Below are 15,852 nucleotides of genomic sequence, written 5' to 3'. Positions count from 1 at the left end.
CCTCATCTCTAGAGACTTCTTGATAACTGAAGGGATCAACCTTTCAGCTGCCTCTACTTCCAAGACATATCGCGACATATGTAAGCATACAACACAGACACACACACACATATATATATATATATATATATATATATATATATATATATATATATATGTGTGTATGTGCGTGTCTGTATGTATGTCTGTATGACTGCTAATAATCTTATCTATGTCAGTTACATATTTTTCCATAAGTAAAAAAAAACCATAAATATCGAACACGAGTGAAAGTAAGTGTATTAATTTACTGCCTTGTTCTAACCCAAAAGACATAGATGAACTTATCATATCTAATTCCCTTGAAGGAAAACCTCTTGCCAAAAATATAGAGAAATCGAAAGGAACAGATGGTTTACGGCTTAATAGTTTGATATGGCAACATGTGCTGCGTGCCCCGATGTATATATGCGTATAATTACGATAAGATGTGCGTTCGTGAATAAATTTTCTTCAGACATTATGATTTACTGTGCTAATATTTAGGTATCTCGTTTAGATGAAAAAGAGGAGAAGAGAGAGAGAGAGAGAGAGAGAGCGAGAGAGAGAGAGGAGAATTCATCATTTTAAAAATGAGTATCACGAACAATAAACAAATTCAGAACTTCGCGGACACCAGGAAAAAGAAATGACCAGTGATTGTTTACGGACTTTTAAATGCGACTTTACATCTTGCCATGTGATAAAGTTTTAATTAGATATAGAACTCTTTATCTAAATGGTTCCTATGGCCAATTCTATGGACACTTTGGAGCCATACACAGACGATATATATATACATATACATATATATATATATATATATATATATATATATATATATATATATATATATTTATATATATAATATATAATATATATATGTGTGTGTATGTATGTGTATGTATGTATGTATGTATGTATGTATGTATATATATATATATATATATATATATATGATATATATAGATATATATATATATTATATATATATATATATATCTATATATATATATATATATATATATATATATTTTATATATATGATCTATATATATTATATGACCTACACACGCTATATAGATATGCATGTATATATACATACATTTTATACATACATATATATACATATAGTTGTATATATATAATATATACATATATAAACATATAAACAAACGCACACAAATACACATATACATATATAAGTATGTCTACAAACTAAAATCGACATAGTTTGTAATCAATCTATTCGTCCGTGTTTATTTTTGGGGGCACTCATACTGGGCCACTACTGGCCCTTATTCACTCCATTAAGCTATCCATAATTTTTTGGTTTAGTTAATACATATCTAAATCGTCAATTTTCTTGTTTAGACTTACAAATTTTTATACTTTTACTTCATTATGTAATATGGCCCTTGTATCACACTTTCTTGGAATAACCTACCCTAGCCGTGAACTCAAAAGATGTTATTCCATTTCATTTATTCCCATCGACTTTCCAACGTATATTTACAACTAATACGCTAATTCTTTACACTATATATTTATTCTTCTTAATAAGTTGTTGAAAAATTAATGGACGCAATAGTAACGAAGCAATATAAAATTTATTAGATCTTAAGTTAACTCCCATCCAATAACTACCTCTACGTTTATGTGTAAATATTAATGTCAACATCTAAAAGGGTTAACTTCACGCAATTAGACAGAATATTTATATGGATGAAACACTACAACAAATCGGAGGACTTACCTTAGGTGCAAAACTTCTTTCGGTATCTGTTATGGAACTTAAGAGATTCGCGGTGTTATTTGGGATACAAAAATCATTTATCATTGGCAATTTGAAAATGACTTAATATAACCCGTTAATGATTTAGGAACCACTAATCTGACCAAGAAGAAAATTTCTCTGGAGCAAATAGACGCCTATCGTGGAAAGTACTACGAAATAATGAGGGAAACAATTCTAAAGATTAGTTACCTCCATAAATAACTCTACGCGTGTTTTAAAACTCACAAATACATGTGCGTTTGTGCGTTTGGTGTTGTATTTAGATCACAGAGACGGCTGCAGGAATTAGGAACTTACCTTGAGAAACTGGTGCCCTCTGTGGGGGGAAAAGAAAAATACAAATTAATCAATGACTTTACACTTAAAAATGAGTAAGTTAACGACTTGAAAATTACTTCTTTGGTAAACACGGCACAACATTTACTAAAGGATTTAACCACATTTTTATTAGTACTGTACTTGTAATGGAATGGAAAGTAACTTTTAGGCCAAGGCCAAGCACTGGTACCTATGAGGTCATCCAGCACTGGAAAGGAAATTGAGAGTAGGAAAGTTTGAAAGGTGTAACAGGAGAGGGTGAACAGCAAGGTGGAAGAAAGATAATATGAAAGGAGGTTCAGTAAAAGGGATGAAAGAGGTTGCAACTCGGGGCCGAAGGGACGATGCAAAGAACCTTTAGTAATGCCTACAGCGCACTACAGGAGGTGCACTGACGGCACTAACCCCCTACGGAGACTACTGTACTTGTGAACCAAAAAATAACAACATCCTTTTCAGTAATTTCGCAAATGACTCATACTTATATAATATATCGAGTGAACTTTGTATATTATGACCACTATTTATTCTGGTTCAATGTTCCTTGAACGCCAATAAATTTAGGTAAATATTAGGTAAAGGTCAAATTTACCCTTTGTTTTAGCCCTCTGCTATAAATGAAAACAATATCAGGTTGCTAAATATTACTACTATACCTGCATCATAAATACAACAAAATTCTAATATATAAACACAGTGGCCCAATGGCTGCCATAAATAGAAATAAACTATATATCGGCGGAAAGGCAATTCATTGTACTTTTACATGTGCAAAACAAAACAAAAGAATTATACATCTCTAATTTTGGCTAATAATTTTTTATAACAAAGTACAGATGTTTTTGTTTTGAAGTAACTGCGAGTCATCATTTTGGCCTTTTTTATTGCTGTTATTTTGCTCCTTCGAACATATTGCGATAAAATGCAATCCTGTCATCCTGAAATAATATCCTCTCAGAATGTTAAATCTACCACCTACCAGAGACATACATAGCTAAGCAAGTTCTGGAAAGATTTCTTTTTAATACTCAATAGTTGGGATATATGGCATTAATTTATACATCCTTGGAAAGATGTCTCAATCATCGCTCGGGGGTGTGTGGAAAATTTATTGGCATCTCTGACATATAATTTAACTCCTCATTTTGACCTAAAAGTTTTTTTTCTTCTTTTGAACATATTGAAATAACGTAAAACAATCAGCTTTAGACTAACATTAAAAAATAACTTTATATAGACCAATGAAAGTGAAATATCGCTAAGCTTGAACGCGGTCAACCCACAGTTGTGGTATTATGCACCAAAACAATACTCAAGAATACACTTTGAGGGTTTGAGTAGCCTGAAAATGTTGTTCTTTAGTGAGAGGTGAAAACTGGAGCAACGTGAAGTTAACGAAATTCAATAGCTAAGCACGAAATGGACAAAAAGAAAGGCTAAAAAGTATAAGAAAATAATACAAAAACCTCTGAAGCTATTCAGTGTGTACAGCAAACAGCAAGCGATGCAGGAAAGTAATGACTGTCTATTCCGTATCTATTTCATGATAAGCGAAAGAAAACAAACCTTTTTTTCCAAATAAAATAAAGAGAATTTCCTGTAAAAGAAATCGAAATAAAGATGAGCAAACTGTCAAATGAAAATGGCAAACCCGTCTGCTCTTTCGAGTGACCACTGAAGGACGAATTGGCAAGCAAGCTTGCAAGGAAGGGAGCTATTTTGAATATGCTGCAACAGCGATACTTCCCAAGCAATCCGCAGGAAACCAAGTTTTCATTAAGTGAGCACAATAATGTTGGACGAGGCGTAACTGAAAATTCAATTCTTCACGAAACCTTAAATCCGACGAAGTATGAAACTAGTTACGTCTCAAATGATTAAGATATATGAATCCTTAATACATTCACATATGAAATGATGATCATTTATCATGGAATACCACCGAAGGATAGGACTCTCTGGAACCTATACAATGCAAAGCGTAATGCATTACTACCATGATACAATTCTCCTTATTATCTTATTATGTTGATATTTTACTTACATTTTTATCTATCTATTTATTAACTTGTTCATTTTTTTTCATTTAATAAGTGCTCTCTTCTTTTTATATTTCTCATTACCTTCTGTTGCTTCTTTCTAATGAATATATATTCTTTGGAATCTTGAATTTTAAGTCAATGGCGAAGGAGGAATACGAGATTAAGGCCTGACGGGATATACTATTAAGACGAAAGCGAATACAAACAGAGGTATAGTAAAAGTCAATGTTGTCATGGGCTTGTTCCATCTAAATAGGTTTCATCTTCTGAATATAATAATAATAATAATAATGATAATAATAATAATAATAATAATAATAATAATAATAATAATAATAATAATAATAACTTTAAAATGGAGAAACAAATGCAGAGTTATGTATATGTACACATATTTAAAGATATATCTGGAAACATATTTTTCCCCAAAGCTATCTGTACAGATTTATCTTTAAGTACGCGTACATACGTATACATAACCATGGATATGTTTCTCTAATACTAACAATAATAATAAACGATGGTAGGTAGCGGCTCAACACCATGGTCAAAGCTTTTTTTTTTTCAAGCACAGTGGTTACGACTCAAATTCTTGCAGATTCAAAAGAAATTACTGAAAGGATCTGGAAGAGACACGTTAGGATTTATGCCTTCAGCCTTCAGGACGAAACGGAAACTGGCTGACTGAACAGTTTCACCTTAACAGTTTCACATATGAACAGTTTCACATATGAGTAGTGCGACAGTAGGATAACACCTAGCCAGTTGTCTGTTTAGCTACAAGTGTGCAGGCGAATCAGAAAATTGGGAAAATTTTTTAAAAATGTAAAAAGATCACCTATGCCCAAAATTTCATAAAGCTAAGGAAAGGAAAAGATCTACTATATTCATAATAAGGGACTTTCAAATCTCTCAAAGTGGTAACACAATGAGAGTCAAAGGAATTTTAAGAAACATAATCCCAAAACTTAACTTTCTTCTCTTTAAAAAAAGTAAAATAAAAAACTAAATCATGGAACAAAAACACTTAAATTTTAGGTTGCGATAAATAAGTCAGCATCGACAAAATTGTCCTCCATTTCGAGAAAAGAAAATCAACACAAGGCAAATGTGAGAATACCAGACGTTAAGCAGTGGATTAATACATAATCTTTACTGAAACCAAATAAAGTGAAGGATTTTATATAAAAGGGAAAGCTTCCGTAGGGAACGAAAAAAAAATCTTAGATATACATTTTCGGACGTCAGAGTTGATAAAAAAAAAATCTAATTTTCAAGTGAATTTTCCTAATAATGAATTTGAGGACTCATTCTCTATGCTGCACTGTCTATGCACTGCTTCATGGAATTAATCCACAGGAATCTAATTATACCTTGGCAAGGTAGAATTTGAAGTATGATCATTATTTCAACAAGCATATAATGTTTCGTAATGCCACAGTTCATAGATGTTCAAGAAATATGGAATAAAAAGATATCTAACTGTGAATTTAATCAAGCACCATAACAATTAAGTAAACATTATTGTGTTTTTATTATCATAACTGCGTGTCGCCTTGCAATATAATTACTGTTGCTCCAAAACGAATAAATCTTTTATCAAGGTTAATCTAAACGGTCGTCATCCACCTAAACTCTCTCTCTCTCTCTCTCTCTCTCAATCTGGTGTCGCCAATGCATTTCATCCATCTCTTCTCTCCATTCTTTTCCCCTTCCCTGCACCTTTTTATTTCCAACTTTTCAGTTCCTCTTGCAACTATTATGGTCTCCCCTCAACGCACAATAATTCTTTTTGGCCTTCCTGCCATTTCTTCTTATTGCTTCCTTTTTCCTCTCTTCTTCTATATCCTCATCCCCGTCCTCCCCCTCATCTTCTTCCTTTTCTTCTTTTTTTCCTCCTCTTCTTCTTCGTCGTCTTCTTCTTCTTCTTCTTCTTTGTTGCCCATTGCTCTACCTTTCATATATATTCTTTTTATAACTAACATTTGGACTGGAAACTTTTATAGTTTTCCTCTTCTTGGATTATAGATTTATTAAAAATCTTTCTCTCTTTGAATTTTAGTCTTTATAATTTCTTCTGTTCACTTTTTCGTTAGTTCTGTCACTTACCGCAAACATCAGCTTCATTATTCAGCTCATAAACTTACTCTCAACGTATATTTGTAAAGACCGAAATCACCGGACGATCTGACTTGTTGCAGAGTTACCTGATACTCTTACACTTCTTGGAAATAACCATAGATACTCACCCAGACGCAAGCAAGCGCTCGTACACAAACACACGCATAGATCATATACTGAATGCTCGACTACTCTACCCAACTGGTGCGACAACATTAAAGATCATCGACATCAAGAGAAACCATATATATTTAATAAATGTAAACATATACCAGCATTTATCATTGCTACCCTAATATTATTCTCCCTGTGTTTTAATTCATTTTTATCTATTTGTTGATTTGTTAATCTATTTATTTTTTAATAAGTGGGGTGTCGTCTCTCTGCACGTCCTGCTGACTTTATGACTCAATCTTCAAATACTAATAGTCTACTCCTTCCACTATCTTGTTCTTAACCTGACTCCATTTTTCATTCATTATCAGCTTACATTATTTTCTCCGTTCCTTCTCATTCTACTCGCTCATTGCATTGATGAATATACTTTCATCCCTTCCTCCCATCCCTTAAAATTCATCCAAATATCCATATATATATATATATATATATATATATATATATATATATTATATAAAACGCCAAAATATAAAGAGAAAATACTATGTCAGAGACTACTGTCTCTCTCTTCAGGTAGATGAAAGAGGAAAGTTACAGAAAAGGTGGTATTTATTCCAAGAGATCCATCAACAGGTAAGCCAATTTAGGTCACTCCCACTGATAGTCCTTCTTTGATCCTCTTTAGCATTGGTTGAATGAAAACTATCAATGACATCTGAATCCCATGCACCCTTTGAGATGTTCACTACCTGTCTCTGTTTAATCAAGGCTGATTCTATCATCTGACTCCTGTACCGACAGTTGCTTCTATAAATTATACGTGACAAATTCTAGTTTATTCTGTGGTTATGTTCATTTATATGGTTGAAAATAGCCGAGTTCTATTGTCCATACCTAACTGACCGTTATGTTGTATTAATCTCTGGGGAAGCGATTTTCCTGTAAAACCAATGTAAGATTGGTCACAGTCCAGGCATGGGTTTTCGTAATAGCCTCTGTCATTGAGAAATGTCTTTTGTTGGACGTTAATCAGGGATTTGGCTAATGTGTTTGGGTAAATAAACGCAAAAGGGTTAAATTTTCCGAGAGTCTGGGTCACCGTCTTCATCCTGTGAAGGTGTGGAATTTTAATTTTATTGTTGGGTGTCTCTCTGGTCTTGTATTGAGGGGGTGTGTAGAAAATTACGTTTGCTTTGTGAATTGCTTTCTCAGTTATATGGTCAGGATACCTTAAAGACGAAAGCTGCTTACGAATTAGTTCAAATTGTTTTTCCAGGAAATCTGGGGAACAAATTCGTAAGGCTCTTAAAAATAGATTGCTGGCTACGCCTATCTTGATAGGAATGTCGTGATAGCTAAGGTAGTGAATGTATGAAAGTGAGAAAGTTGGTTTTCTGTCTGTGTCACGTCTCTATTTATTAAAACATCAAGAAAAAGAATTTTGTTGTCGGTTTCCCATTCAACTAAATTTGATGCTGGGCACTAATGCGTTTAATTTTGAAAGGAATTCATTGAAATTGTCTCATCTATTATGCCACTCGGCTATTTTCAACCATATATATGAACATAACCACAGAATAAACTGGAATTTGTCACATATAATTTATAGAAGCAACTTTCGGTACAAGAGTCAGATGATAGAATCGGCCTTGGTTAAACAGAGACAGGTAATGAACATCTCAAAGGGCGCAAGGGATTCAGGTGTCATTGGTAAAGTTTTTATTCAACCAACGCTTAAGAGGATTAAAGAAGGATTATCGGTGGGAGTGACCAAAATTGGCTTACCTGTGGATGGATCTCTTGGTATAAATACCACCTTTTCTGTAACTTCTCTCTTTCATCTGCCTGAAGAGAGAGACAGCAGTCTCTGAAATATAGTATTTTCTCTCTATATTTTGGCGTTTTTATGGGCTCCTTTTATTAGATGGAATTCTGTTGTAACAGAATATTTTTAACAGTCATGTATATGTATATATATATATATATATATATATATATATATATATATATATATATATATACATATATATTCATATATATATGTATATATAATATATATTATATATATATATATATATATATTTATATATATATATATTATATACATATATATATTATATATAATATATATATATATATATATATATATATATATATTATATATATATGATATATATATATATATATATATATATATATATATATATGCATGTTTGAATGTGTTTCCAATCATTTACCGTCCATAAATCTTTTCAAACCTTTCTCTTGGCTATATTTTCATACAATATCCTTTTTTCTATCCTCTGGAGATAAATACTAGTTCGGCCCCTTTTCCCAGCTGTATCCCCGCTTTTACTTCCTATGCAGACTTTCTACATCTTGACTGACGTCTCTTATATTTTTTTGTATTTGCATCATGCCGGCAATGATACTGCTATTATGCTCTGCTTTCCTATCAATGCATTTCCTCTCCCTCGTCCTCTTCATTCTCTCCCATCGTCATCACTTCCTCCACCTCCTCTTCCTTCTCCTACAAAAGTAGGATCAGCAGTAAAGACCAGAAGTATCAGCAGTAGCAGTAGCAGTAGCAGCACCAGCACCAGCAGGAGCAGTTCTGCCAATCCATCTCCTCTGGAACACTGGAAACTTATGAGGATAAAATTTATAACTTACATGAAATAGGTTTTAGGCACTCAGCTACGCATCAATTTTTCCTATAAGCAGTAACAGCATAAACTACTCAAGTCAGATAAGACCAAATGGGTTCCCAGGAGGTGCATAGGCGATTAAACTCCACTGATGGCACCGGAGAGAGAGAGGAGAGAAGAGAGAAGAGGGAAGAGAGGCCGAGTGGTGTTGATGAGAAGGATGAGACGGTAGAGACGGAGAGAGAGAGAGAGAGAGAGAGAGAGAGAGAGAGACTGAAATCCTTTCCCAATTCCCCTTTCTCATCTGTTAGCTTTTTCCGTGAGGAGAGAGCGAGAGAAAGATAGGAATTAATTTCTACAGATAAGATGGATATCAGCACACTATACTAAAGAGCGAACGCCTTTATGTGCTTAAATTGTTAAACAACTTCATTAAATAAACCAATGACTGTAATCATGACTCGAGATTAACACTTAACTTTTCAGTTAAGATCCCGCCAAATAGAGCAGGTTATTCAACCGCATTGGTTATAAAAAAAAAAACATTTTTATATTGAAATCTTGAAATCCCAAATCATAGTTCTATATTTTCCTTCGAAGCCGGCGTCTTGAAACGTCTAACTCAATCTCCGCCGGTGTTCCAGTGTCCCCCTAAACATTCTTTGTCGTTTACAATTGATTTCTTGCGCATTTTTGGGTCCCTCGCAGTACGCTTTATCATCGGAAATCTTCAAAGCCTTCAAGCAATGGCGAGCTGGCATCGGTGTGACTGACTGAGTAGCTCGCAAACATCCAGAAAAGAATGCCTTTGATGCCAAAGGCAAATCTGATACCATGACGATATTGGAATTTGCACGTGACCAGAGCGCCACTTCTGTTCAGTGTCCTGCCCCTTTTCCTGACCTATTGCGATGGCTTTCTTTTTTCCTCTTTGCTTTTGGACGTTTCTTTGTGCGGGTTTTGAAGTTTAATGGTTCTTGGATGAGAGTATATTGTAATATTGTGGAAATAAAGAAATTTATTTTATAAACCTTTCTGTCTTTTATTCACAAAAATCATGACGACTTGTAAATAAATGATTACTGTTATTATTCGGAATTTTACATTTCTAATCTTCTGTATATAAAAAGTATGCAATATTACATTTTATATTTGAACTCATTGTTTCGTATATTCTAACCGTTTCTAGAGATTAAAACGTATTTCACCAACAGTTTTGTGTGAACGCAGTACACGATAACATTCACAGGAGGTTAGTATCATTTAATTATTTTTTCTAGCCTTTACAACTTTACTCTTCCAAGTTTTGTTCTTAGCACTACATATATATATTCAGTCTGAGTGCTCCCACTCTTCTATCTAATGCAGTATTTTTGGCTGATCTTCATTGAATAATCCTGAGACCGAACTGTAATTTAAAGTAATTTTTCATTATCAGTCATTTTTCTGTTATATTTCCTTTTCCTTCTGTTGCAATTTATACACAAACACTGATTCCTAAAATGCGTGGCCCCTAACAATGTACTCATTTGTCCTACAGGATGTTCTGAGACCTTGTCCACACTGAGAGTAAAGATCCGCATTTTTCTAGCTGATGTTCCAGTTTCTGGTAACTGTAACTGAATGACAAGGTATCTGTCGTAGAACTTGCGCTTTCATTAGGTAGGTCAAGCTTCTCGTTTCATATTTATAAGTTCTTCTTTAACAGTGACGAACATTAATGGCAGTGATTAACAATTTCTTTCTGAGATTTTGGTGCTACAACTTTCTTGAAATTGCTTCCACTATTGGTCAACTATTGGTCATACAGCTGTGTCAACATTTGTGCTCCAGCTCTCTGAATCAGAAACTCTAGCCTTCTGTTTATTCAACGTTAATTGTCCGCATTCGTCATCATCTGTGTCATTTCATATCATATTTTTCTATTAATTCCTTGTTAATAATCCTTTTCATTCCACTATTTCATAATACTGATTTTAGCAGCTCGTGTCACTTTCTTGTCTGGGAATTCCGTAGGTGACCACCTTTGGAATGTTTCATGCGACCAGAATTGCATTTTCCGATTTTCATTTGCTTCAGCCGAAAATCAGGTTTGACAGCGGCAGCGTTCTTCGCTTCAAACTTCACGTTATCTTGCATAAATAACTTCCCCCTACTATAAAGTGGTGATTCAGACAGCTTAACATTTACCTTACTAATTTCAACCATTACATTCAAGACACAATGTACATTCTCGTTGAATTTTCAAGAGTGTATCACTGAATCCCTCACACAAACAGCGGGAGATAACTGTTAAAATTTTCAATACCGTTCTTCATTCAATAAACCATATCTGCATTATGATTACAGTGCGTGCGATACCACAGGTTATAAAAATCGCAATGGATCCAATATGCATCATTAAATCGTTGTACTACATATGAAATAAGACGCGTCTACCATAGAGTGACTTGTTTCGTAGTTCTTCATAATTCACAGTTAGGTATTCTAGGTATTCTTCATTATGCTGCTTTACCTCCATTTTCGCTACACTTCCTATAGGATCTTTCCTAGATAGTGACCTCCAAGGGTTCTATGCAGTGGCGATTTTACCCCTCAAAAAGTGGGTGGGCAACTCTGGGCAAAGATAATTGTTGGGTGGGTATCATAGGAAAGGTAACTGTAAAAGTTACTACAATTTTGGAAACATTTTGTAACTCATGGAGGAATGAATTTGACTAAAGGTAAAAGTTCATATAGAATTTTGTTTGATTCCTAAGCAAAACAACTGTAAATCATCCATCTGATATTTTACCTGACTTGCATGATATGAAAATTTAACATTCAAAACTATATACAGTTCCAAACAATACGCAAACATTAAAGAATGGATAGTATGTATAAATATAATACACATTTGAACCAAATAAAGAAAGGTAGTAACTATATGGGGCATGTCATGACAATTCTGAAAAGTTTCAGTTTGACATTCAAAACTACATACGATCCCAACCAATATGCAAATTATTAAAGAATGTTAATTTTGTGTAATACACATTTCCACAACCTAAAGAAAGGTATTAACTAATGAAATGAACAGACAGATGTGGACCATGTCATGACCATTCTGAAAATGCTGGTTTGACATTCAAAACTATATACAATCCCAAACAATATGCAATTATTAAAGAATGGCAAGTTTGTATAATGCACATTTGAACAAAGTAAAGAAAGGTATTAATTAATGAAATGAACAGATAGATATGAGGCTTATCATGAAAATTCTCAAAATGTTGTTTCGACATTCAAAACTATATGCAATTCATAACAATATGCAATTATTAAAGAATGGTAAGTTTTTATAATACACATTTGAACACGAAACAGATATGGACCATGTCGGGACAATTCTCAAAATGTTTAGTGCAGTTCAATTCTACGATTATCATATCGGCTGTCAAACTCATCTACAAAACTATCCAAGTCAATACTCTCAGCCCGTTTACTTTCAACTGATAATAATGCAGTGTTACTTAGTCTCTCACTAGTCATTGAATTTCTAAGAAATGTTTTTACTATTTTCATTTTGGAAAACTTCTTTCACAAAAACCACTAGTAACAGGAAGTGTTAGAGCTATCAATAGTACCCTGTATAAGCAGTCAAAGGCAGATTTATATGGATGAATACATGACAAAAACTCCACCAATGATGTAGGTGGCTGATGATCTTTCTAGAGCAATTTCTTAACTAAAAATAGCTCGTGTTTTAAATCACTTTGATTAACTGAATATGATAAAGCAAATGACTTCAAGTCATCCTCATGTCAGAACGTCTGTCCTGCAGGACAGAGAGCTGAAATGCCACAGAAGATCACACATGACTCTTTGAAAAAACGACGATCTAATTCACTATTTAAACAGTCTAGTACTTCATACAAGATAGTGACGTGTTGTGCATGACTTGGCTCCACAACTCTCTGGTCAGTTGTTTCCAACATGATAGAATACGGAGTTGTCGAGGTTTTCTTGAACGTTTTCTTGTCACTGTTGGTGAAATGTCACATTTTTTACAGAGTTCGTCAACCCTATTAGAGTAATTCTCAATCAAATTGGAGTTTCTTACATCAGCTAAATCTTCTCGAAGACAAGAAATAAGTTTAGCTGCTTTTCCAAGGTCTGCCTGTTTGTCCTGCAGTTGCTGAGATACATTATTCATTTCCCAGAATTTCAGAGAAAAACTGCAATAAAAAAAATTCTGCATCCATCTGAGCAAGTAAACCTCTAGCAGATACAGCTCGAGCTCCAGTATCATCTGCAGAAGTCTCCTTCAAAAGTCTTATAATACATTCCAGACGTAATAAAGCATTATCACAGGAGGTAGCCTGACACCACCAGTGATTATCACCGAGATGTTGAAGTTCTCGGATTGGTTCTTCAGGAAACATTTCACGCTGTATAGAAAGGAACTTCTCATGAACCACTGCATTACTAGCAAAGATATAGACTTCTTCAAGAAGACTGAAAAATTCAGATGCTTGTGGTACATTCTTTGCAACACTTGTCAAAACCAAATTGAGCTTATGACCATAACAATTATACATTTCTGAAAGCCACTAATTCCTCCACTCATGACTGATGCTCCATCAAATCCCAAGCCAACAAGAGAAGATTTATAATCTAAGCCTAATTTTTCTAGAGTTTTCAGTATTATGTCTGTGATATATGCAGCATCCAATGAAGATATGGGAGTGAATGAAATAAGACATCCCTGAATACAGTGTGAGATTTCATCATAAAATCGTACTATTATAGTGCTAATTGCGCAGTTTTGCTCACATCCTTGGCTTCATCGGCTTGAACAGAAAAGTAATGGCAGGATTTTATGTTTTCAGCTATTTCTTCCCTCACAATTGATGCAAATGTATCAATCATCTCATTTTGTATTGCAGAACTGGTGTACTTCTCATTTTTTGGACCACTTTTGACACCTTCAGCTGTAACAGGATCATGTTTGGCAATGAATCTAAGAAGTTTACGGATATTTCCTAGATTTTCACGGACTTTCTTCTGATAGCCCTCACTTATACTCTGTTTAATGGATGTTTTATCAGTTTTATTGTGTTGGTAGTCAATTCACGCAGTATAGGGGATTTGTGGATATGTGAGTTCAGGTGCTTTGCAATGGCCCCATCTTTCCTTGTGCCTTTTTCCATCGTCTAAAGCCACTCTTTACAAATGCATCGTCTACATTGTCATAAGGTGATGCAAAGTGCCTACAAGCAAAACAGAACATTGCATCACGTTCTTGAGAGTACTCGGCCCAATTTTGTATGACTAGTTAGTGGCTATTGTTATATTCAATAATGATTAATTTTATATATATTATTTCATTAAAAAAGTGGGGGGGCAAACCAGGGGGCATGGCCAAAATCTGGGAGGGCAGCTGCCCCCCCCCCCCCCCCCCCCCCCCCCCCCCCCCCCCCCCAAGAATTGCCACTGGTTCTAAGCCGCATGTATCCACCTTTGCGACGCGTTTAGTAAAAGCCGGGAGGATTACCGTACACATAAAAAAAAGGCTATAGCCTAAATATCACAGATAATGCCCCCAAGAATTAATTATTAGTCCTGGATAACGATCCCCGACAACTCTTTTCTATATGGTGTGGTTTAGTGTGACTTTTTCTATCGCATTACTCTTTCAAAATCAGAGGACGCTTTTCACTTCTGCGTTCTTTCAATTACCGACCAGAAAGCCGGCAATTTCCTCCTGGTCTCACAGGGTCACAAAGCTCTTTTTCGACATTCGCTCACGGCGACCGTCTCGCTGCAAAGCGTAATTTGATCTGGGCAATTTAATGTATTTTTACGAAGTAACCTCAGAACGGTCTCGACAAAATTTTGTATTTGGTCTCATAACACCTTTGGAGTTTTCATCTTTTTAACTTACGCTCATTTCTTTCTATTCATAGAAAATGGAGCAATTAGAATATATGGCATGACTACTGAAAGATCAACGTAAAACCGACATACTCGTTTCGCAGTTTACATAATAAAGGTCTATTTAATAGGATTAAGTCTCTTTGCTATTTACGAATTCTGTAACTATTAAACCTTTTTTGTAATTAATACCATTTAGCATTACTTCGCATTTCATTTTCAAAGCCAAGGGTTTTCATTTGCAGGAGTGGCTTTACGCATCTCTATTAGCAGAAGAAACAAGTGTGTTTATATTACGTTATTAACAATACGTCATTCCTTCCTAATTAACGACCAGTATGAAGTCATATAAATTATGATCATGAAGCTGCGTAAGTTTCCCAAAATTTACTTGGCCTTATGATCAAAACTAAGATATTCAATTTGACATGTTTTCAAAAAAGCTATGATATGACTTTGAGGCTAAAGAAAATTATTTTTATTTAGCTGCTGACGAATTTATGGGTCAGGGACTGCTGTCTCATTTCTCTCGGTAGCCACCCACTCCTCAGCAAAGCATGACTGTTGATTGAGGTAACGACGTTTGGTATATATCTTTCACACAAAGAACCAAAGTTGGGGATTTTTTTTTTAAGTCACCTCTGAATGAAGGGCAGCTCTCAAATGGCGGTATGAAAGCGCCTCCTATCTTCCCAAAGCTAAAAGAGGCTAAGATATATGTACTACCATACCGAATTTCTAGCCAACAAAATGAAGACCACTCTAATGCCGTACTAATGAATTACTCCTTCGGTGAGCATAAACCAAAGCCTACCTCATCAAAGATGTGTTAGTAAAGAGCGTATGTGACATACAAACAAACAGGCTAACAACA

At 34.6% G+C, this 15,852-nt stretch overlaps 1 protein-coding gene across 1 annotated transcript in view; it reads right to left on the bottom strand.

The window, feature by feature from the left end:
* Positions 1-15,852, bottom strand: part of LOC135217362 (uncharacterized) — a 347,393-nt gene that overhangs the window by 195,610 nt on the left and 135,931 nt on the right. Inside the window, exon 2 of the mRNA XM_064253313.1 lies at positions 2,114-2,132. The gene's annotated coding sequence lies outside the window, so the exon portion shown is untranslated. The remainder of the gene's footprint in view (positions 1-2,113; positions 2,133-15,852) is intronic.

Source organism: Macrobrachium nipponense, chromosome 11 (genome assembly GCF_015104395.2).
Source record: "Macrobrachium nipponense isolate FS-2020 chromosome 11, ASM1510439v2, whole genome shotgun sequence".
In the NCBI taxonomy this organism is placed as follows: domain Eukaryota; kingdom Metazoa; phylum Arthropoda; class Malacostraca; order Decapoda; family Palaemonidae; genus Macrobrachium; species Macrobrachium nipponense.
This window is presented reverse-complemented; position numbering and strand designations above follow the sequence as displayed.